General features: G+C 43.5%; 1 protein-coding gene and 1 long non-coding RNA gene across 5 annotated transcripts in view; one reads left to right on the top strand and one right to left on the bottom strand.

The window, feature by feature from the left end:
• The window catches only part of ITPK1 (inositol-tetrakisphosphate 1-kinase), a 243707-nt gene that overhangs the window by 176358 nt on the left and 43271 nt on the right, over positions 1-24078 (top strand). The window lies entirely within an intron of this gene.
• Positions 1309-22112, bottom strand: LOC144266116 (uncharacterized). The gene is made up of 2 exons (XR_013346420.1): positions 21778-22112; positions 1309-2634 (listed from the first exon to the last, which is right to left on the bottom strand). It is a non-coding gene; the product is annotated as an uncharacterized LOC144266116 (long non-coding RNA).

Below are 24078 nucleotides of genomic sequence, written 5' to 3'. Positions count from 1 at the left end.
GTTGGAAACAGGATGTTCTTATTTCAATAACAAACTAATTGTCCTTTTGGCAGAAAAATTCTATTATGTATATATGTATATATATTCAGAATATGTGATCAGTTCCTCATCAGCTGCCCTGAAGGCTCTTACAACCCTCACTTGTCATCAGTATGGCTTACCTTTCTCACCAGCCTAACACCCTCCCCCCCTTTTTTTTAATTTAAGATATTTGTCTGTTTCCACAGCTGGAGACCATGTCAGAATTAGCCTTCTCCAGATGCCTTCAGAAGATTCTCAGTGTCCTTGGCTCATTCTCCCCAGAGCTACCTTTTATAGCAATGGGGTAGACTTCTTCCCCAAATGTTACCACCTTCAACTTTCATTTGCATTTAGATTCAATCCAAGCATCCTAAGAGATTCAGCCCCCTGGTTTCCAGTAACATAGCTACAATAATTTCTGCAGATTTGCTGATAAAGAAATCACCCCTGTATATTGATTTTATCTATTTCCTCAGATGATTTATGATCTAAATCACTAAGGGTGAGGTGTGAAAGGGTCATAATCATCCTTTTCCCTTTTTATATATTTGCAGGTAGCACCTGGGCTGATGAGGAAGGAAAACACTAGTTTATAGTGTGGAAGAGGGTTTTTTTCAGTTCTTTTTGGTGGAATCAGATGGTTAATATTTCACCTCTTGATTAGTGTGGTGGAATGTCATATCTGTCTCCTTTTAGCCCCAGACAGAGTGTAGTAAGGAAATTAGAGAGTTATCTCTAGAGGGTAAATTTCTTTCGTTAACACGCCACCAAAGTCTTGTTACATCTGTGTTAAGCTCTCCGTTCTGAGGGTCATCTCTTTGATCTCTCTGTTAGATGCAACAGTACCATGTGACTCAAAGGCAGAGCCCACAAAACTCGATCACATCCTCTCTAATGATTCCGTGGAACTTCTGTTCCTAGGCAGCACTGTGACATACCTGGGGTACAATCTAGACTGATGAACAGCTATGCCACCTCAGCCTTCTTACTTGGGGTGCCCTTCTCACTGCTTTGCGGCTGTAGTTACCACTCCTGGTCTGCTCTCACACAACCTGCCGCATGTAAATCACAGTTATATTGTGTGAGTGCTGCAGCCAGCCATTCTTTAATTACACTGCAGGGTGACACCAGCATATTCCCAGTCCCAGATTTTCACCGGAAATGCATGTCTTGTGCTGCCCAGCCCTACCCTGGACAATACAAGCTCATATAAAGTCTGTCATTCTCTTAATGGAAATGATATGCACAAATCCTGTTATCCCAAATGGAGTTTCTCAAACACACTGCTTTAGATAAAACAAGTTTATTAACTACAGAGAGAGATTTTAAATGAACACAAGTAATGAGACATAAAACTCAGAATTGGTTACAAGAAAAATAAAGGTAAAATGCAATTAATGCCTCACTTAATACACTAAGATAAATTCAAAGTAAAATCTCTCACCATGTTTCAGCCGTCTGGACTCCTACCAGGCTAGATCCCTCCTCCAGTCCAATGTTGCTTCCTTTGTTCTTCAGATGTTGTAAATGCAGTGGACAGAGAAGAAGGGAGAGATCATTTGGGGTGTCCCCCCTTTCTATCTATAGTTCTCTTCCTCCTTTAAGAAGCTTCTCCAGCTGGGAGCAGGGCACCAGGCAGTCTCCCTGTACAAGAACTGTATACTCTCTTTGCTAAGATGTAGATTTTTGCCCTCTCCTTTTTCCTGCCAGTGAATAGCTACTTAGCAGAGGATGGCCCATTTAACCTTGTTTAGACCTGGCTGAGGCGTCAGCATGCTATTTGTCTCTGAAGAACTGGTATGGCTACTCCCCAGACTTGGAACATGGGTTAGTAACTCCAAACAATGGAATCTTATAACTTTATGTACAGTGTTGCCACACACATGTTATGAGGACGATACTGATCAGCAAATTTGAGTTTTCAAATGATACCTCACAAGACATACTTTGTGCAAAGAATTACAATAGTGTGCAAGGTGTACAGACTGTCACAGCACCCCCAAAATGTTGGTCCATTTTGATTGAGGCATATGGGGTGAATGCTTTTATCTCTGGATTGCTGTGGAGGAGGTCTAAGGAAAAAAGCTGTTTTAATGAAGAATCCATTGCTTATCAACACTCTGAGCTCACTGTTGCATATTCCCTCCTGGTGCCCTAGTACAGTGTCATCTTGCTTTCAGTTCTGTGTATTATTCAAAAGCTGTACTATGCAGCCATGGTTTCTGTTTCTACCATGGTGTGTATCCCATTTATGTTCTTTGCATTGCTATTGAATGTGCAGTCATTTCTTTTCACAGGTAACGTAGCAGTTTTTCTGCCTTACCTTTTAGCAGTGCACTAAATCTTCTGATAGCCTCCCTCTTTTGTACTGCTCCCTTATGTTGTCCAGCCTATTCCTGAGTAGTATAAAGCGGATATTGTTAAACGTTGGTGGGGGAAGCTTGAACTTTCTTCAAAAGTTTTTGCTGACCAAGTTGATATTGGCACCAGTTGGGATTGTCTAGTTCTCAACCATGATTTTTCCATTTTCTCTGCACAATGATTCAATCAAGTTCTCTTCCTGTGGAGATGTTCTGGGGAACTCCCAGTGCATTTCCTCCTCTTGTTGTAGTGCTAAAACCAAATGTTTACAAGAGATGAGCAGATTCTAAGTGGAACTCAATGAGTTGGTGTCCTTGATAATTTCTCTCTTAGTGCATGTCTCCTGTTACATTCTGATAACCATCTTTCCCTCTGTTATAGCAATGAAAATTCCCCTGTAATTGGCAGCATGTTGTGTTTTGGCAAAGTATGAATGAGTTCCTGAGTTGTCTGTACAGCCCTTCAGTTTCTTCATCTTTTGGCTGGTGCAATCAGTGGATAGATGTGAATAATACTCAGATTTATTGAGTTGAAATAAACTTTTGGTATTGCCTGGCTTGTATCCCCATAGGAGTCAAATATATCCTTGTTTAGAACCCATACAACTCCTTTCTTGAAGCTTTTCCATCCTTGCATACATTACTAAGCTAATTTCGGCAGCAATGAATAGCATTCCCTTGTTCTGTGTTAAATCTTTAGAGGAAAGCTGCTGTCGTCAATCATTGGGTGATGTATCTTCTGGCTCATGGGTTACATTGGCCTGTTTTAATTCAGCATTACATTGTTTAGCTACCGGTGTGCAGTGTTCTAGTGGCTTCACACTGTCCTTTTCAGTGATGACTGTAAAAGAACAGAAACTACCCAAAATAGTGGTCCGACAAAATAGTGGTCGTCTGATTTACTGCTTAGAATAGCAATGTCTGACTTTTTCTTAGGCTGTTTACACTACCACTTTTGTCACTCACGGGTATGAAAAAAACATAAGTTACACTGACAAAAGTGCCAGTTTGGACAGTGCTATGTCGGTGGGAGACACTTATGTCGAAGGCAGAGCTCTCTCCCATCAGCATAGAGCGGCTGCTGAAAGCTCTCTAGTACATGACCTTAGTCAGATGGTCCCACGTCCCAGGCCCACGAGTCAACGACTCTTCTTAGGGTACATTTACACAGCATTTTGAATCCCATGGAAGCAAGCCTCCCTGCCTGGATCAATAGACTCAGGCTAGTGGGGCTTGTGTTAGCACTCTAAACCATGGGCATCATTTTGGTGGGGGAAGGGGGGTGTTTCCCCCCAAATAGGGCAACCACCCATGGCGCTGTGGTCGGGGGGCACCTTTGGTCAGAGGGGCGAGGCTCAGTGTATTCAACTTAATGCACCAAAGTGGGCCCTTTCCAGCAGCCCCTCTGATCCCTGACTTCTTCCTCCTCACCCCCAAGCAGCCTGGGGTGCTGGCTGTTTGGTGGTCCTAGTGGAGCCCGCGCTGCTGCATGTCTCTGTGCAGTGCGGCAGGGAAGTGGGAGCCTACCATGTGGTATCCACTTGCACCATGAAATACAGCAGTGGCATCCAGTCCAGGTACTCGCAGCAGCCAGTGCCGGAGCTTCCGCAGCTCCCGCACTTCATCACAGCAGCTGGGGCTCCCCCACTAAGTCAGCCTGCCCACCCCAGTCAGCCTCAGTAATCCGCAGCCGTAGGAGTACCTGCCACTCCAGACAGGGAGAGAGCCAGCGAGCCAGAGGAACTGGCTTCAGCATGTGCGAGATGGGGGTGGGGGCGGTGTCTGTGTATACGCACTCGGGCACACGTGTTTCTGGGTCAGCCCCTCTGACACTCTTTGCATTTCTCTCGCCCTCAGGGACACACACAGGCACACATGTGTAGACACACACACACACACACACACACACACCCCGCTCCACTCAGCGTGTTTTGGCATGAGAAGCTACACCCACTTAACCAAAGAGGAAAGGACACTGAGCCCTCAGGGTCCGTGTGTGAGTCCCGAACACACACTGGGGCAGCGGTAACCCCACAGCGGGCCTAGCGCTGCAAGCCTCAGGCAGGTGCGGAATTTGCCCCACACAAGCGACTCGGTTGGCCTGGCTGGAGCGCGCCCCCCCCCCCCCCAAATACAGCAATCAAACTACACCTGTGTGCTAAACATAGCAGCATAGACAGCACTTTGGAGTTGCAGCTTGGGCTGGAGCTCAGGCTCTGAAGCCTGGCGGGGGAGGGGGTTCAGAGGTTGATCTCCCGCCCAAGCCGCAACTTCAGAGCACCGTCTACGTCTACTTTCATAGTGCTTGTGCAAGTCCTCTGAGCCCAAGTCTCTTGACCTGGGCTGGGAGGCTTGCTCCCATGGCCTCCAAAATGCTGTGTCAACAAAGGTGAGCTGGTCTCAGATGTCCTACGTTGTCTAAGCTCATCTGTACGTATAGAGGAAATCAGAGTGTAGGTGTTTAGGGGCTGGGATTGCATCTTCCTGTGGGTTTGTGCAGCATATGTTGTGCTCATCCCTGAAGCGTGTGACCATCTAAATATACATCCTTTTATTCTAGATGTGTTTGTACAGCATCTCACGCATTTTGGGCACTCTCACCTTTTTGGTGGCAGGGTTGCTGTTAAATGAGATCACATCCGGGCACAGACATGATCCTGCAAAGTAAACAGGCTCATAATCATCAAAACAATGCAGTTATATATGGTTATAAAGTGAGTTGGAAAAAACAAACACACACATGCACCCTATAGAGCAAAGGTTTTCAAACTGTGGGGCATGCAGGAATGTTCTGGGGGGGAGGGCATGATGCGCAAGGCATTTTTTACTTTTTTTTTAAATTATTTTTAAGGCCCTACTTAATTTGCAATATGGCAGTAATTGCGGATCCCACAATATTAGGCTTTCACCACAATTTTGTCAGCCGTCCTGGGCTGACAGCGGGAGCCCCAAATGCCCAGGCCTGACAGTGGGAAGCCCAGCTGTCAGCTGACAACATTACGATGCAAGCCTAGTATTGCAGAATCTGCAATTTCTGTAATATTGTGAATTAAGTAGCGTGGACCAATACAATGTTGCTGATGCAGTATGCAGGAGTGTGTTACACTGTGTTTAATTATAAGCCAATGTCATTTCTATAGCGACAACTACCTTTCCTGCCTTCCCATTTAGTACAGCCTATCCTGTCATTCCAACAAGCTGTTGTGTAGTGCTTATTGTGCTGGTGAGTTTGATATTTTTTCATATCATCGTGGTGAAAAAGCATTATACAACTGGGGGAAAAACTGATTCTCCCAGCAGCAATTGACATTCGCTTGGTGACTGTGTGGCAGAGAAGTCAAAAACGATCCTGCTGTCAGACAATATGGTCAGCCGTCAAGTCTCTGACGTGTCAAAATATCATGGCATAGCTGATCTCTCGATTGCAGTCTAGTTTATTTGCAGTCCAGTTGGATGAAGCAACAGATATATCTAAAGTGCTTACGTTTGGTACTCTCATGAAGCATCGATATAGGAAGATTTTTTTGTTCTGCAAGCCAATTAAGATGCGTGGAACTGGATATGAACGAACTAACGTTTTAAACAACTTCCTAACTTCTCATGAGTTGAAGTGGGATGCCTGCATCGTACTCTGCATGGATGGAGCCCCTTCTGTGTCTAGAGATAGGGCAGGTTTAAAAGCCAAAGTGTTTGAAATTGCTCCACATATATCATGTATGATACACCGTGAAGCCTTTACAGCTCAAAACATGGATTGGGAACTTACTGATGTTCTGAGGTCTGCTATTAAAATTGTGAACTTTTATCAAGACGTAGCCCACAAAGGCACGTCGTCTCTTTACAATGCTTTGTGCAAAAATAGGAGTAGAGCACAAGGCTTTGTTGTTTCACACGGAAGTCAGGTGGCTATCCAGGGAGAAAGTATTGCAGTGCATTTATGAACTTAGAAACAAAGTTTGACTTATTCTAGTGGATTTGAATTTCAGCACTGCAGAGACACTGTGCGATCCCCACAGGCTTGTGCTTTTGGCTTACCTTACTGATATTTTTTACCAAACCAGAAAATAGTACCAGAAAGTATTATTTTTGACCTGCACAACAAGATATTAGCATTCAAGAGAAAGCAAGATCTCTGGAAAACAAAGGTCAAAACAGGTTTAAGAGTTCCATTTCCATTGTTAACGCATGCTATTGATGAAACAAAATATGAACTACTGAGTGTTGTGGAGCCAATCAAGAATCACTTAACTTCTCTCAGAGCCAGTTTGGATAAATATTTTCCTGAAGGAAATGCGCCCCTCCCTGAATGACTGGATTATTCAACCTTTTGTAGCTGAGGCAGTGACCTTGTCTCATCTCTCAAATGACATTCAGAAGAAGCTGATTGAACTTCAGAGTGGGAGGACGCTGGCCATTCAATTTTTAAAAAACAGTCTTTGGGGGATTTTTGGTTGAAAGTTGGCTCAGAATATCCAGCTTTGTCAAAGTATGCGATCAAGGCTCTTTTATCGTTAGGTTCACCTTATTTGTATGAGATCAGATTCTCTGCGCTGGCTGTGCTAAAGACAAAGTGCCATTCGAGACTGGAAGCAGAGGACAACTTCAGTGTCAGTTTCAAAAATCTCCCCACAAATTGATAAACTGTCTGCAGAGAAACAGGCACACCCTCCACATTAAAGTATCTGTGTACTTGAAACTTACAGGTGTAGGTAATTTACTTAAAGTTTGTTAAGGTCTCTGTTAGGTGTATGAATAGGTTATCAAACATACTTTTGCATATGTCTATTTTTGTCTGGGTTAAAAGGTGCAACCAAAAATTGTAACTCAAAGGGGGACAGGAATGGGGGCTCAGCTCAAAAAGTTTGAAAACCGCTGTCATAGAGCTCTGTGCTTTTAGGGTGGTCTTTTTCAGAGGAACCAAAGGGAATGAAGCACCCAAGTCACAGTAATGAGTGAATTGCCCTTACAACCTTTGGAAAACCGCAGGGTGGTTATTGTTTATCATAAAATATTGTGTACGGGGTATAGGTACAATATTTGTATTCTGGCACTGTGCATACAATGGCATCATTGTGTAATCTTTTCATTTGCCATTTGTTATTTCAGTATTGGTTTCCCTTCCTATACTTAGTGTGTTACTTAAATACATGGATATAGGAAAAAGTCTTGCTTAGTTGTCAAATGTTGATTGATTCTCAGAGATAGATATGGTCACAGTACCAAGCTGGGAGGCAGACTTCTGAATTGGGAGTAGTTTCCCCTAGTAGACAGAGCACTGAACTGGGACTCAAGAAACCTGGGTTCTATTCCTGGGTCTGCCACTAGTCTGCTGGGTGACCTCGTGCAAGTCATTTTCCCTGTGCCTCATCTGTAAAAGGGGGCTCATAACTTCATATATTGCAGTGGTGCTGAGGATTTGTTAATGTCTGTGAAGCTCTTTGAAGACAAAAACAAGTGTATACGTGCTATATAAATGTAGCCATTTTCAGATTATCTATAGTTGTCCTATTCCCAGTATTTGTATTTTGTCCAGTTAAGAGTTTAACCACAATCTTCAGGGTAAAGAAAAATTGCCATTCCCTATACAGGCTAATTCTGTTTTTTCTAATAGGAAGAAGATGAATATGCTAGAGGTTCAATGAAAGAAATGATCCTAAATATCTTTTGAAATCCACTGATTGCTTTTTGAGGTTAATCTGTATTTCCTAGAACTATAGGCAACTTCCCCATTTTGGTAATGTTAAAAATGTTCTCTATTATCTGGCTCTAATTTTGTTACTAAATTCTGAGCTGTGAACAGGCAGAAGGAAAATAACTGTCTTAAATCCACAAGACTTTAAAAGGTCATTAAATAAATCAGGCAAAAAGGAAATAGCATTGTCTAATAAATCAAAAGATATTTTATACAAGCCATGATGAGTCATGCCAAGAACTGTCTAGTCTGCTGTGTTTAGCAGTGTTTCTCTCTTGAAAATGAGCCAAAACTTTAGCTCTTTCCATGTGCACATCCACTGACTGTAGTGGAGTTTACTCCAGTGTAACTGAGGGTAGAACGTAGCCCTGTGGCTCTGCACATTTAACTAATGAATGACTTAAATTAACTATTAAAGATCATATAAGAAGAAACTAAAACTGCTTTGCAGAATGTCTTAAGATGCTGCTGAGGATCTGAGTTTCCACTCTAAGAAGTGTCCAGTAACGTCTTCCATTCAAATGTTGGTGGGATTGAGAATCAGCAGGTGCTGTTGTGATAGTGGGAAGCAATCAGACATTAATTTTGCAGCTATCTATGCTTCCCAAAGGAAATGTACGTTCTTCATAAAGGGGGGATGTTCTTTTTTTCCTCTGAAGAAGGATCTGGTGAAAGATGCCAGATGAAGCTGATTGAAACGTGAACACTTCTCTGCAAGATCAGATATTGTGTAAGGCAGAAGGAAGGCCAACTCTGCCAAACTGGCTTGCCAGTGGCCCTCAATCCTTTTCTTGATGTTCTTCCTCTAGGTCATTTAATAACATGGACCAGACTGGAAGTGCTGCCCCTTAGGGGTGAAAAGGTTCCTTATTACATTACCAGTCTCCCGAACCATCTAATCCCACATGGATTGATTTTGCTGATAAATACCGATGTTCCATCCTTCCATTGTTAAAATGCACAGTCTGTGTCCCACCATGCACCACAGAATAGCCACATTATGTTTAAAGGGCTCTGAGGGAATTAAGAAGGGCAGGCTGCTGTATGCAATGATGCACTTCAGATAACTGTGGCCTTGGGTGTTCTTTGCATTAACTTTGTAGTTCGTGAATATATTGTAGCTCAGTTGCCTTGCTCCTTGTTTGCCGTTTGTGTCGCCTTCCACTCTTTTAACTTTACCTGAGACATTAGTTTCAGCCACTCTCAGCGGCAGAACGTTAAGCAGTAACTTCAGGGTCAGTGAAGGTCAACTTCATTTTGGGATTTGGCCTCAGTGGAAAGGGAGTAGTTGTGATTAAGTCATACAATTAGAAACAATTGCAGCTGTATCATTTCTCTTTGGCTTCTGCTAAATAAAATGAGATTGACATTAAGCAAAAACTCCAATCCAAATATTCTCTCCTCCTCTGTAGTTAAGATCTAAATCCAAATGTTACATGTCTACCTAGCCTCTCTTATGGGCCAAATCAAAACCCGAGATCTGAACACCATGGAACTTTGGAGAAATCTTGGGTCTGGGTCTGGATCTGAATATTGTGGTTTGGTCCCAGTTCTAGAATAAGAACTAAGGAGGGTGGCTGAAGAGCTGGGAGTTGAATGTGTCGGCGCTATTAATGCCTGTGCTCTTGAGCATGAAATTGCATATAGAAGGGGGTTAAGTACTCAGTTGCATCTGGGAGTTTTGAAAGACTATTCCTACAAGATTAAAAGTCATAGAATTACTTTAATGACTTTGTAAATGATGGCTTGTTGGGTAGGTCGAAGAGGGGAGAGATGACAGCGAAGTTGGAGAGGAAGAGGTTATGTCCTCCCAGCAAGAGAGAAATAGGGCATGAACCTGGCTTTTAGCAGTGGGGGATTTCATGGATCCACGGGGCATGGATCCATCTTAATGGATGCATTTGCAGAAAGATTGCTTCTTAGTGCTAGGCCCTGGCCCTCCATTTTGCTCCAGGGGGGAGCCCCCCAACTCCACTACTCTGAGACTGAGTCCCTGGCTTCAGCACCACCTTCTGCAGGTCTAAAGGAACTTGGACCCCTGTTGGAGACCTACCCTTTTAGGAGCTATACAGTCAGCAGATGTTGGCAGTGACACAGGGCAGTCTTTTCAAAACAAGACCTTATTTATCAGTCAGCTGGAATACAGCATTTAGTGACCTAGGGTTTCAATGGAAAGCAAAGCTTAAACACATCTTCGCTAACTTGCTAATTTCTCCTTGCTCCTCTTTGCCCTGGTCTGATAGACCGATTACACGCTTGCCACAAACTTTCTGGCCTTGGCCCTCCCAGATTAAATTGTTCCCTTCCACTGAGAGAGCAGGATTTTTACGAGCTTTCCTAACAACTTAGTCCTTTGTCTCAAGCCCCAGTCACATGTGCTGCCTCCCCCTGCATTCTGGTAGAGGAAGCGTTGTAGTCAGACTGGTAATTGTCCATCACATCCATTAGGTCCCTTTGGGCAGCCATTGTTTAAAGTTAATGATCTGGACATTGGTCTCCATTGTATCTCTGAAGTAGCTCCAGTCCTATGTTGACAGTTCTTACTTGTCCATTCATACCAACCCATACATGTCTACATGACCTGCACCTAGTCAGTTCATCATTTATTTTCCTGTTTCTGAAAATAAATTAACCCCTTCATACCAAGTAAGTAGCAATACAGAAGTGAGTGGGGAAACTGAATCACATCCCATGTTTATTAAAAATAATACAGAAATATCTCTCGTCCTCCGTAAGGAGTTTTTAGGAAAGGCAGCTTGTACAAATGTCAGAGGGAGAAACCGAAAGGTTGGGTGTGAGCCTGGATGTGAGGAAAGAAGGGAAAGGAAGAGTCAGAGAGTGCTCCATGTTTGAAAGCCTTAGTGACCAGAAGTGCAATAGAGAGATCACTGTTGATGGAAGATTGGGAAGGGGATAGCCTGTATCAGAAATATGTGAAAAGATGTCAGCATAGATGGAAAGGGGGAGGTTGGGAGTGGTTTGAGTCTTCAGTACAATGTTAATGAGATTATAGGAGCAGATGTGGAAGAACATCAGAATAAAGACAAAGGACTTTAAGAAATCAGACTTTAGCAAACTCAGAGAATTGGTAGGTAATGACCTCAAACAAACAACAACAAAAGTTGTACAAAAAGTGGAAAGTTGGTCAAATTATGAAAAATAAATATAAAATAACACTAGCATGTCGCAAGAAAATTAGAAAGGTCAAGACAAAAAACAAGATTAAATTAGCTAGGGTCATAAAGGGAAACAAGAAAACATTTTACAAATATATGAGAAGCAAGAGGAAGACAAAGGACAGGGTAGACCTGTTACTCTATGAGGAGGCAAAAAAATAGCAGAAATCACAGGAATGGCCAAAGTGTTAAATGCCCTTTTTTGTTTGTTTTCACCAAAACGGTTAGCAGTGATTGGACAACTACCATAGTGAACATCAGTATAAATGGTATAGGATCAGAGGCTAAAATAGGAAAAGAAAAGTTAAGACTTACTTAGACAAGTTAGATATTTTCAAGTCAGCAGGGCCTGATGAAATACATCCTAGAATACTTAAGGAACTGACTGAAATGTTCTCTGAGCCATTAGCGATTATCTTTGAGAACTCATGGAGAATGGGAGAGATCCCAGACGACTGGAAAAAGGCAAATATCGTGCCTATTTATAAAAAGGGGAAAAGGACAGCTCAGGGAATTATAGATCAGTCAGATTAACTGATTAATCAGTCAGATTTCGATACCTGGAAAAATAATGGAGCAAATAATGAAACAATCAATTTGTAAGCACCTAGAAGAAAATAAGGTGATAAGTAATAGTCGTCATGGTTTGTCAAGAACAAATCACGTCAAACCAACCTAGTACACTTCTTTGACAGGGTAACAAACTTTGTGGATGTAGGAGGAGGCAGTGGGCAGTTGATATGATATATCTCGACTTTAGTAAGGCTTTTGATACTGGTTCACGTGACCATTTCATAAACAAACTAGAGAAATATAGCCTAGACCAACCTACTATAAGGTGGGCGTGATGGGCTGGACCCCCTGGGATGTCACCTGGTGTGCTGGGACGCTGCTGAGGCAGGCTGTTCTGCCAGCCTGGGCCCCCTGTTACCTGGTTTTGCTGGGCTAAGCTCCCCAGCCTTTTCCAGCCATGCACACAGGCAGGGCCACGCCCAGCTTACACAGAGACAGAGATCCGCTCTGGGAAGGCTCAGCTTAAGGGGTTTGCCACAGCACCCAGATATCCTCCCACCCCGGTAGTACAAACCCAAAGTTATATGAAATTTGCCTCTTCCCTCAATGTGGAGGAGGGTATGCACAAATTCTTGCCCCACTTCCCCAGTTAGAAATAACATAAACTGGATTATATTGTAAACCAGAAATCAATTTATGAACTATAACAGGTGTATTTTAAGTAGTTAAGGAGATAGCAGACAGAACAAGGCAGATTACTAGGAAAATGAAACATAGCACGCAAACTAAGCTTATTACACTAAAGAAACTGGTTACATGTAAATTCTCACCCTAAATGTGGTTCTAATAATCTTCTTCATAGGCCGGATGCCCTTCCAGCCTGGGTCCAGTTCTTTCCCTCAGTTCAGTCTTAGTTGTTTCCAGCAGTCATCTTGGGTGGGGAAGCAGGGGAGAACTGCCAACCTGGATTACCTCATTCCCCACCCTTAAATAGGATTTGCATAAGGCAGGAGTCCTTTGTTTCCTAGTGTGACCCTCCTTCCCTTACAGTGGAAAATTACAAGAAATCCCAGGTAAAGTCTTAGTATCAGGTGACAATACCACCTGACTCTGTAGGATCACAGCATCCATGAGTCAGTGGCAGTATGGAGCGTCCACAGGAGGACCAAGCTTTTCAGTCTGTTGTCCTCACTGATGGGCCATCTGCCCTGTCTGGCTTTTCCATTGTTGTACCTGAAGTTGTTAGCAGTGGACATCACCCAAAGTAGCATAGTTGTAATACAGATACGTAGTCAATATTCCTAACTTCAGATACAGAAATGATACATGTATACAAATTGGAAAATCACATTCAGTAAATCATAACCTTTCCAATGATATCTCACATGAGCCATCTTGCATAAACTATATCTGTTGTCATAGTCATATCATAAGCATATTTTCATAAAGAATATGTAATGACATGTCACAGTGGGTGCACAAGTGGTTGGAAAAGCATACTCAGAATGTGGTTATGAATAGTTCACAATCAAGCTGGAAGGGCATATCGAGTAGAGGCTTGCAGGGATCTGTCCTGTGTCCAGTTCTATTCAATATCTTCATAAATGATTTAGATAATGGCATAGAGGTTACACTTATAAAGCTTGCGGATGATACCAAGCTGGGAGAGGGAGAGGTTTCAAGCGCTTTGGAGGATAGGATTAAAGTTCAAAATGATCTGGACAAACTGGAGAAATGGTCTGAAATAAATAGGATGAAATTCAATAGGGACAAATGCAAAGTACTACACTTAAGAAGGAATAATCAATTGCACAAATGCAAAATGGGAAATGACTGGTTAAGAAGGAGTACTGCAAAAAGGGATCTGGGGGTTATAGTGCATCACAAACTAAATATGAGTCAACAATGTAATATTGTTGCAAATAAAAAAAAAGCAAACAACATTCTGGGAAGTATTAGCAAGAGACAGGAGAAGTAATTTTTCCACTCTATTCAGCACTGATAGTGCTCAGCTAGAGTATTGTGTCCAGTTCCGGGCACCACACTTTGGGAAGTATGTGGACAAATTGGAGAAAGTCCAGAGGAGAGCAACAAAAATTATTAAAGATCTAGAAAATATGACCTACAAGGAAATATTGTTTTAATTTGAAAAAGAGACGTGTGAGGGGGGACGTAAGTCTTTAGGTATGTAAGACGTTGTAAAGAGAAGAATCTCCTTCCTTAGAAGTTTTTAAGGTGAGGCTTGACAAAGCCCTGGCTGGGATGATTTAATTGGGGATTGGTCCTGCTTTGAGCAGGTGGTTGGACTAGATAACCTCCTGAGGTCCCTTCCAACCCTGATATTCTATGATTCTATGAGAAGGGTGATAAATTGGTCTCCTTAACCACTGAGGGCACGACAAGAAGCAATGAGCTGAAATTGTAGCAAGGAATATTTAAGTGAGACATTAGGAAAAACTTCCTAATGGTAAGAGTAATAAAGCCCTGGAACAAATTACCTAGGGAGGTTGTGGAATCTCTGTCATTGGAAGTTTTTAAGAACAGGTTAGACAAACACCTGTCAGGAATGGTCTATCTAATACTTAGTCCTGCAACAGTGCAAGGGACTGGAGTAGATGACCTATCCAGATTCCTTCCAATCTGACTTGTCTATGAGGTAGGTTCTCCTCAGTGTGAGGGTCGAGAGACAGTGGTGGGGTAGAAGAGAACCAAAGACAAATCTCTGAGAACAGGAAGATATTTTGAAGGGGCAGTCAGCAAAGTGGGATGAGAACCAGGAGCAGTCAGTCACAGAACCCCTAGGATGAGAGGGTCTGGGGGAGCCATGAATAGTTTGCTGTGTTTAAGGTAGCAGGGCGGTTGAGGGGAAATAATTATGGAGAAGTGACCCTTAGACTTGGAAAGGAATATGTCATTAGTGCCTTTTATAAGGTTTGCTATCCCTTTTAATGCATTGAAAAAGGGTATTTCTCTGTTGAGGAAAAAGGGCTTAATAGTTTGCAAAACTCAACTTTCATTTTTAGGAGAACACATTCTGTACTTCATAAATCCTGACAGCCTGATTTCAGATACAACACTGATTCTTGTTATAAAATCCCCTATGATGGATACTCCAATTAAGAAAATAAATTGGTAAATTTCCGTACATGTTGTGTCTCTATCAGCAGTCTGGAACTACTCACCAAGGCCTGTAAAAGCCCCTCCAGATAATGCAATGCAAAGGAATACAAAGAAACAAGTTTCCAGTCACCGGAAGAGCCTATGCCAGCTGGTTATGCAAGAACGGGTGATGCAATCTTGGTTTATTGTACTAAGACGAAAGATTCAGTAAGTGGCAGCGTGTCTGTAAATACTGTGCCTACGTTTACATGGAAGAGTACAATACTTTTTGCTCCCTTCAAACAAATAAAATCACATTAGCAAAATTTCTTGAGATTTAACCTTTGCTAAGATGGAAAGAATGATGCAGGGGAATAATTGACTTGGCTTAACATTGGTAAGTGCGTAGTAAAACAACTGGGGACAAACCCACTGCCTTCTGAGGGATTTAGTTTGGGATGCTTATTTATGTGTGTATATCTTCTGTGCCTCTCCTTCCCAGCCCCAAAGATCTTCTTTCCAGGAAGTGGGAGTTCTGACCACATAATTGTTTTTTCTACTGCAGTGGCGCTTAAGGACCCCAAGACAAAGATCAGAGCCCCATGGTACTAGAAACTGTACAAACAAATAACAAAAGACAGTATCTGCCCCAGACATCTCACAGCTTTAGGGTGCAGACGATATTCAGTAGGTGACTAAACATGCAAAAGAAAGGTAGGAGGACAATGTATCAGTAAAGACTGGTGCAGTTGCATATATTAGTAGTCAGAATGGTCTCCGAAGTCAAATACTGAATGCATTTCCTTAAGAGCATCTAGAACTTATAGCCACATACGCTGCTTTGGGTGGGAATAGGTGTAATATTTCAGTGCAAATTTCATCTGAGTGTGGGGATTCCTGTCGTCTGACTGAATGCAGGAATAGCGTAGGAAGAGTGTTTCTCTGCCACAAAGACCCAACCTCTACCAAAAAGCAGCACCCGGGAGCAAGGGTTTTCCTTGCTGTGGCCACAAGATACATGTGGAAGGAATTTGAATAGGCAGAAAGAGGAGGTATTCTTGCCTCATGCTGAAACAGTGTGATGCTGCCTGATATGATGGATTCATTAAAGATCAGTTTTTAAAAAGAGCAGTCTTGCCAAGGTCAGAAATCTGGCCTGATCTGCTTAGTAAGTGATAATTCCTCAGTTTAAATTTGCCTGGGAAAAACTTTGACTTAGGGCTTCTCTGCGTGGGAAGAGTTTTTTGTTGCCTGCCCCCCAGTATAACTTTATTTTTTTCCAGAATAAATTGTGTTGTGTCCACACCCAAAAGTGGTGAGTTTTTTGAGTTATCAGGCATTTTATCCCGTTTTAATTAATCTGCTTTGGAAGCTATGTAACTCTATTCCAGGATGAGTTATACACTTTAAGACTTATGTGACTACACTCCTATTTTAAATTAACATTCCTGCTTCAGACACATCACCTGCTACCATCCCCCACTGCATTTCTTCACACCCGAATCAGCCTGTTTTGACTTGTGTGCCCTCCATTGCTCCAGGGTTGTCTTGACTAGATGTCATCTCCCTTTTTAAATTCTGGCGCGCACACAGATATGCCCCTTTGCCGTTCCAGCTTGTGGTAAGTTCACATAGCTGGAGTCCATTACAGTAACTATGCCCGTGTGATCCCATCTGGCGTTTCTGGACTTACTTGCTGTCTGGGGAGAGGAGCATGACCACTCCTGTCTTAAAATGAGTCACTGGAGCACAAAGCTCTTCAAGCAGCTAGTGGAACAAATGTGGGAGAAGGGGTACTCCCAGGATAGGGTCCACTGCCATACCAGAGCCAAGATGCTCCTGCAGAACTATAAAAATGCTAAAGACAAAACCAAGACTTTTGGCAGTGCTCCCAGTGCATGAGCTTACCAGGAGCACAGGACTGGATTTTTACCAGGAATGCCACTGTGGAATCCCGGTGTGTTGTGGACAGTTTGGAAGGAACCCAGCCTATCCCATACCCCAATGAAGAGACATTCCTCCAGACAACCCAACCTTGCGCTTAAGATGCAGTCAGAGACAGCACTGCAAATGACTCCTGAGACCCAGGTGGATAGCCAGCCTGACAGTGTTGCAGAGGGGACCTCAACCAGTGAATACTATGTGCTGTATTACAAAAAACTGTCCAGGTACTGACTGTATCAGGGGAGTTAAATAACTTTATTCCTAGGACCACCTGGGAGCTGCCATGTTGGCCAGATACTGCTAATTAGGAAGCCAGACACGCACCTTAGTTCTCTCCTTCCTTAGCTTTTAATATAATCACCACCTCCATTGAGTGATCAAAAGGGCATCTGTTCTGGAAAGTTTAAGCTCAAAAGTGTTTTTTTCCATGATATACCAAATCCCTAGATCCCGATAGATGCTGGACTAAGCGTGCCAGCCCCCACTCTCCTTCCCTCGCTGTTTAAGGATCCTTCTCCTGCCCAGTAGATAGTGGCTGGCCAAAACCAGATGAATTCTGGGATATCAGGTAAGGAGTCATAGGAGTTTGACCTCAAATCCCAAAATTCCATTAGGTTCCTGTAGGCATCCCACAATTCGATGCAAGGAAGGTCCCAGAATGCATAGAGCCTAGCTATGGAACATCACACCATGGGATATCTGCCCAGAAAGTTGTGCTGTTATTTTGAGAAAGTGCAGAGGTGTCTGGATGCAATAATTCACAAAGGCAGTAGCTTAAGATGGCATAAACAAAGTAATGTGAGCACATTCTTCCAGCATAGTTATACCTGTGTAGTTATAGTGGAAAAACATATGCCAACAAAATTGCCCCATGTAGCTACTTGTGAGATGATGAGTCATCCCTGAACTAGAGCCTGATTAAGCCACATGGAGGGATGATTCATTCCTGTATTAGGCTCTAGGCAATCCGCAAGGTGGTCTGATGACTTTGAGCAGGTATTTAAGCCTCAGAGGCGAAACAGCGTCTGTCTTCTCAACTTAGCCTCATGGCTTGGAATTTTCCTCTACCTGATAGTGGTGACAGACTCCACAGGCCTCATCCGGCTCCAGCCCTGCTCTCAGCCCTACTCTTGCTTTGTCCCGACCCTGCTCTTGGCTCCTGATTCCAGGTCTGACCCTTGGCTTTGATAGCTAAGCTTGACTTCCACCGCTTCAACCGCTGAGCCCAACTGCCATCATTCCAACCTCAAGGCCTGACCATTCGCACCTCAGTTTCTGATGACAAGACTTCACACTTTAGTCAACACCTTTTTAAAAAAAAAAATGCACATTTTACTTGCTTGAGTTGGGCAAGTTTCTCCCCTTTTCCTTGTTTTAAGTGGACCGCATTCCTTCTTACTCAGGACTCCGGTATTCTCCAGATTGCAACAGTCTGTGTAATCTGAGTAATGGTGATGGATAGCATCACTCTTGTCTACACTAAAAAATACCCCTTGGAAATAAGTGCAGAATAGAATCCTTGATTTGTCTGCACTTCCATTTTGACCCATGTAATCCACTTCTCTAGGCATCTGAAATGCATCTAAAGATCTATTCTAGTCTTAATCGGAAATCTCAGAAGGTTCACTAATAAGCACAATGTAAATCTAGCCATTCCTTCACCATCACAAAACACAAGCTTCTATGCTAGCTCTGACTTGTTAAGTATAAAAGGAAGTCCCACGTACATTAGAGTTCATTAGCCATACTGATGACTGTTCTTGTTGAGGGCAGTAGGAAGGGAGGATCTCGGCTTTCAGCTAAGTGCAGATTACCTGAAAGCCGTGGTCAGATTGCCATTTGCATATGTTGCTGGCTTGATTTTTAGATTTCTGCTTGAATTCCCCCCCCTCCATCCCTATTTATTTACATCTTTTGAATATCTGTCTGAACATTTCTCTCTCTCCATTGTGTTCTTACTTTTCCATCGTGTTCTTATATTTCACTCCTTGTGACGCAGTGTGAAACACATTAATATCACAATGTGTTTCTTGGAAGCTGCTTTGCATAACGAAGACATACCCATATGAAAACACTAGTCCCCAAATGTGGGAAAGCGTAAGGCTATAGCAGAGTAAAAATAGGCATGCATTGCACTAATGTGGGGCTGGATCTGAGATACCGCAAAGCTCAGGGATGTTCTGATGTGGGATTTTGCTTTGGGCCCTTCTTGGTAATTCATCAAGAATAATTAACATTTCGTAATAGTGTCTTTCATCCAAGGATCTAAACATACAGTACAACTATGTATTAACCCTCTCAGATCTCAGTGCACATTCATTTACAGAGGAGTAAATGGAGGCCTAGAGGTTAAATTACTTGTCAAGTTTCCACAGAGAGTCAATGACAGGGTCAGGATAGTACACCAGTCCTGACTGCTGTTTCTGTGCTCTAATCGTTCGAGTACAATCCTTTTGGAAATGCTATGGTTGTAGGCACTCAGGCAGCATGATAATGGGCACCGTATAGGAACTAGATGGAGATACCACTGAGCTGCTTCTCTGCTTTAAAAAGGTTTTTTAAAAAAAAAACACTCTTCAGCACTGCCATGGGCCACTTCCTTGCTTCTGCCTTAAATATGCAGTATGTGGGCATGCACTGTGTAAAATGAAAGTGATATTTATAGGGACTATGTGCTGTGCATTCTGTAGTCTCTCAAGACTTAGCTGCAGAAATCTCATTAAACTGATCTAGTTAAGGGCCATCAGCCCTCTTAGATTAGAGCTATAAAGAGCTTTATGAGAGTATCTGTTCTTTTTGGATACCCCCTTAGCTTTTGAAAGTGAGCTGTTCTGTTTATGTGCAAGAAGCAGCAGCCTATCTTTTCATGGATATTACCACCAATGTTCTTTTCCCCCCACCCCTTTTCTTGTTAGACAATGTGAGAAAGAGAAGGTCTGATTCTTTGGCCATGCTGGTCTAAATGAGGCGTTAACTCCATTGAAGTCAAAACGACTTGATGTAAAACAAGCAAGAAAGGAGAATCAGGCCCTGATCCTTCAAGGTTAATCTGGATGATTAGTATCCTAATATGTAGGAAGAGCTATCCTACTGTAAAGTGAAACTTCTCAAACTGGGCTTTCATTGATAAGTGGGAATATACTTGGCACAAAATCCTTTGCAACAGTCTCGCACTTTCTGCCAGTTTTTAAACTGTTTTTTGGAGTCAGTGGACATCAGAGGTTATTGAAAGACTGTGGCCTGTCTCTCTCAAACTGGTGTTGAATAAAGAAAAGGAGGACTTGTGGCACCTTAGAGGCTAACAAATTTATTTGAGCATAAGCTTTTGTGAGCTACAGCTCACTTCATCAGATGCATTCTGTAGCTTATGCTCAAATAAATTTGTTAGCCTCTAAGGTGTCACAAGTACTCCTTTTCTTTTTGCGGATACAGACTAATACGGCTGCTACTCTGAAACCTGGTATTGAATAGTCTGTCTCCCTAACTACTAATTATTTCTCTGTTGGTACAGATGGTCTCCACCAAGTGGTTATGAACAGTTTTTTGGGAGGGAGGGGTGCATGCGTGCATGCATATGTGAATCCTCTCAGCATGAAGCAGTTATTGAATAATCTCTTCCATTCAGTGGCAGCCAGGAATTCTTAGTGGGAAACAACATGCTGCTATAGCCCTTGCATCAAAGGGTATGCCTGTCCCATTTTTCTCCACAGGCCAAATTTGATCTATTAATCTCCTAGGTTGGCCTTTTTTTGCACTGTGCTGCTCTTATACAAAGTGCTGTTCTTGGAAGACGAACCTAAGAAATAAGTATAGAAATGGGCTGTGATGGGAAACAGTAAATACTTTTACTGGAGTGCAAACTGAAGGTAATAACCATCTGCTTGGCTGCAGATGAATTTGCCAGACATGTGCAGGCAGAAGGTACCTGTTTGAGCTGCTGAATTTATTAGGTAGAGTCTAACATTTTATTGACTCCAACAGAATGTTAACTTAACAGGCAGTAGCACATTGGTTGCAATAGAGGCCCAGCAGCAAAGTAGTGTTATATTTAAAAACTACTAAGAAAATGATTCACATGCTGCCGTTGCTGGAAAGGTACAGATAGTTTTCTGTAGGAAATTCTCCCGTTTTTTAACAGTGTAGTATTTGGGCTGTAAGTTCCTCAGGCAGAGAGTTTATGCCTAGCAAGCTTGGCACTATATAAATAATAATCCTATTATTAATTAGAGTGGCTGCATAGTTGAGTGATCTGCGCAGGAAACAGGAAGCCAGGAATGCCTCATTTCCACTGTTGCTGACACACTACAGTATTTGTTGTTGTTAGGCTGATTGCTGAACCTCATCATACCTACTTGCCTATCTGTAAATTGGTGATAATGCTTACCAGCCTGCCTACCTCACTGGCATCTTTTAAGTATTAATTAGCCAGTGTTGGCAAAGCACTTTTATATTTCCATCCTTATATCTTCAAAGTGCTAAGTATTGCTATTACAGCTTATTAGTACAGCACAGACTATACAATAGACTAGGAGATAGTACCAAAGCCATGTCATAAGTGATCAAGCCTGATAGGCAGTGTATTTGTATAATTATAACATATCTTGGGTTATGCAAAAAGCCAATAGGCTGAAAGACTTGAATTATCTCAGAAGTGCAGTGCCAAGTTCTAGTTCTGTGTCTGATACACTATTTAAAAAAAAAAGTGTGGGAAAATGTGCGAAATGCAGTACGGCTGTGTTACTGGCATGTTTATCAAGACAGTTAATTAGCTCTGAATAGGCAGAATAACCATTGGGCCTCAGATATTCACACTGAACCCTACAGTCATACCTGAATATAGAAGACAACCTGAGAAGTAGAGTTCTCCCTTCTAGAACTCCCTCTTGGATGTCCTAGATGTCAGTACTTACAATACCATTGCAATGACCATATCATTAAATGACCATGGAGACAGAGACTCCTTTGAACTCACCAAATAGGTCTTTTGTTTTTCCTGGAAAATGACTCCTCATCTCAGCCTTTTTGCTCTTGGCAAACTGGAAATGTTCCAATCTGTGAGAATAATCCCCTTAACTTTCATACAGTTTCACTGCTTTATGGAAATTCTGGCGATTTCAGCAGAAACTGTTTTAGCCTTCTGTTTCCAGGCTCCCTTCTTTTTTTGGAATGTGGAGCATTTTATAAGAGGCCCAGCTCCTCCATGCAGTGTCTGAAAACCACCTGAATACACATCTTCCTCTGGAGAGCTGGTCAGGTTACTCTGGTTCCAGTTGTTATTACACAGCCCCACTGTGGGCCTTCATTCTCTGTTACATGTAGTGCCAACATAGGGTTACCAACTTTCTAATCACACAAAACCAAACACCCTAGGCCCGCCCCTTCCCTGAGGCCCCACCCCGCACTCACTACATTCCCCCTCCCTTGGTGGCTTGCTGTACCCCACCCTTACTCACTTTCACTGGGCTGGGGCAGGGGGTTGAGGTGTGAGAGGGGGAGAGGGCTATAACTGGAGGTACGGGCTCTGGGGTCGGGCCAGAAATGAGGGGTTCAGGGTGTGGGAGGGGAGTCCAAGCTGGGGCAGGAGTTGGGGTGTTGGAGGGGTGAGGGGTCCAGTTGGGGTGCAGGCTCTGGGGTGGGGCTGGGGATGAGGGGTACAGGAGCGAGATCTGGGTTTGGGGGGATCAGGGCGTTGGGGCACGGGCTCGCCTTGGGTGGCTCCCAGTCAGCGGTGCAGTGGGGCTACAGCAGGCTCCCTACCTGTCCTGGCACGCGCTGTGCCCTGGAAGTGGCCAGCAGGTCCGGCTCCTTGGCAGGGGGACAGGGGTCTCCACGCGCTGCTCTCGCCCGCAGGCACACACCCCCCCCCCCCAGCTCCCATTGGCCACGGTTCCCAGCCAATGGGAGTGCGGAGCCAGTGCTTGGGGCGGGGCAGCGCATGGAGCCCCATGGGCGACCCGCCTAGGAGCTGGACCTGCTGGCCGCTTCCGGGGTGCAGCACAGTGCCTGGACAGCTAGGGACTAGCCTGCCTTAGTGCCACCGACCAGACTTCCAACAGCCTGGTCGGCAGTGCTGACTGGAGCAGTCAGGGTCCCTTTTCGACCAGGCATTCCAGTCGAAAACTGGACACATGGCAACCCTATGCCACCACAGACTTGTAAAACACAGTTCAGGAAGATGGCATAGAGTTTTCAGCAGCTCGGTCATGTGACCAAACTCCATTGGATTTTCCTGATAATCAGCGCTGATTTGGGGGATCATCATAAGAATGTAAACTTACCCAAAAAAAAGCGAGATATTTTGAAGCTTCTACTTTAATATAACTTTTTTTTTTTAACTATAAAACCCCTCCATCGTTCTGCTCTCTTTCACATGTGTGAGGTGGTGTGTTGCCATTCTGTTCCCCTTCATCGTTGGAAAACTAAGTCTGCCCGTTGTCTGACACGAATGCTTCTCTCAGCCTTTCCCGAGATCTGTCTCCCGCACAGGGCGGCTCTGCCAATTTTGCCGCCCCAAGCAGTCACAGCCGAATTGCTGCGCTGCCGCCGAAAAGCTGCCGCGGCGGGAACAGCAGTGGAGTTGCCACTGAATTGCCGCTGCGGGACACGGCTGGCCGCCCCATTCTCAGTGCTGCCCCGAGCACCTGCTCGGAAAGGTGGTGTCTGGAGCTGGCCCTGCTCCTGAATGAGACAGATCACCTTTCACGTTTCCATGGGATCGCTCCATTGGGTTCTAGTGACCAATGTGTGTTCGCCCCATAGCATATCTTAATTCCAGACATGTCCATGGCTGTACTGATCCAGTTCCAATACTTATGAAGCTGAATCACAGTGAGTAAGCTGAAAGTTCGTTTGCAGGACATTTATCTCGTTTTAAACGGGAGTGTTTATATGTGAGATAGACATGCTCATTTCTAATCAGGAGCAAATTCCCCAAACAGAATTGCATGAAACATTTGGTACCTTGGAATCTAATCATTCTAGCCATGCAGGAGAAGGGGGGTGGGGAAGTTACCTTCAACAAGATGTAAAAGGGTAGAAACCTATATTTCTGCCCTGTAGCAGTGGGAAATGCCCTAAAAAGAGCTATTTGGGCATTGTGGGTTGCAGGACAGGATAAAAAAATTTATGGATGTGTTGGCAGTATCATTTCGACCACAGTTTTTTGAAAGAGCTGTATCTTCAGTATTGGAGAAGTCAGCAGGCAATGCTGACAGGGAAAGTTGCACCTAGGGGTGGTGGTGCTGACTTTCCTTTCTCGTCAGCTCTATTTCCC

The sequence above is a fragment of the Eretmochelys imbricata genome, chromosome 6, assembly GCF_965152235.1.
Source record: "Eretmochelys imbricata isolate rEreImb1 chromosome 6, rEreImb1.hap1, whole genome shotgun sequence".
NCBI lineage: Eukaryota > Metazoa > Chordata > Testudines > Cheloniidae > Eretmochelys > Eretmochelys imbricata.
Note: the sequence above shows the minus strand (reverse complement) of the source record. Positions and strands in the feature narration are given on the sequence as shown.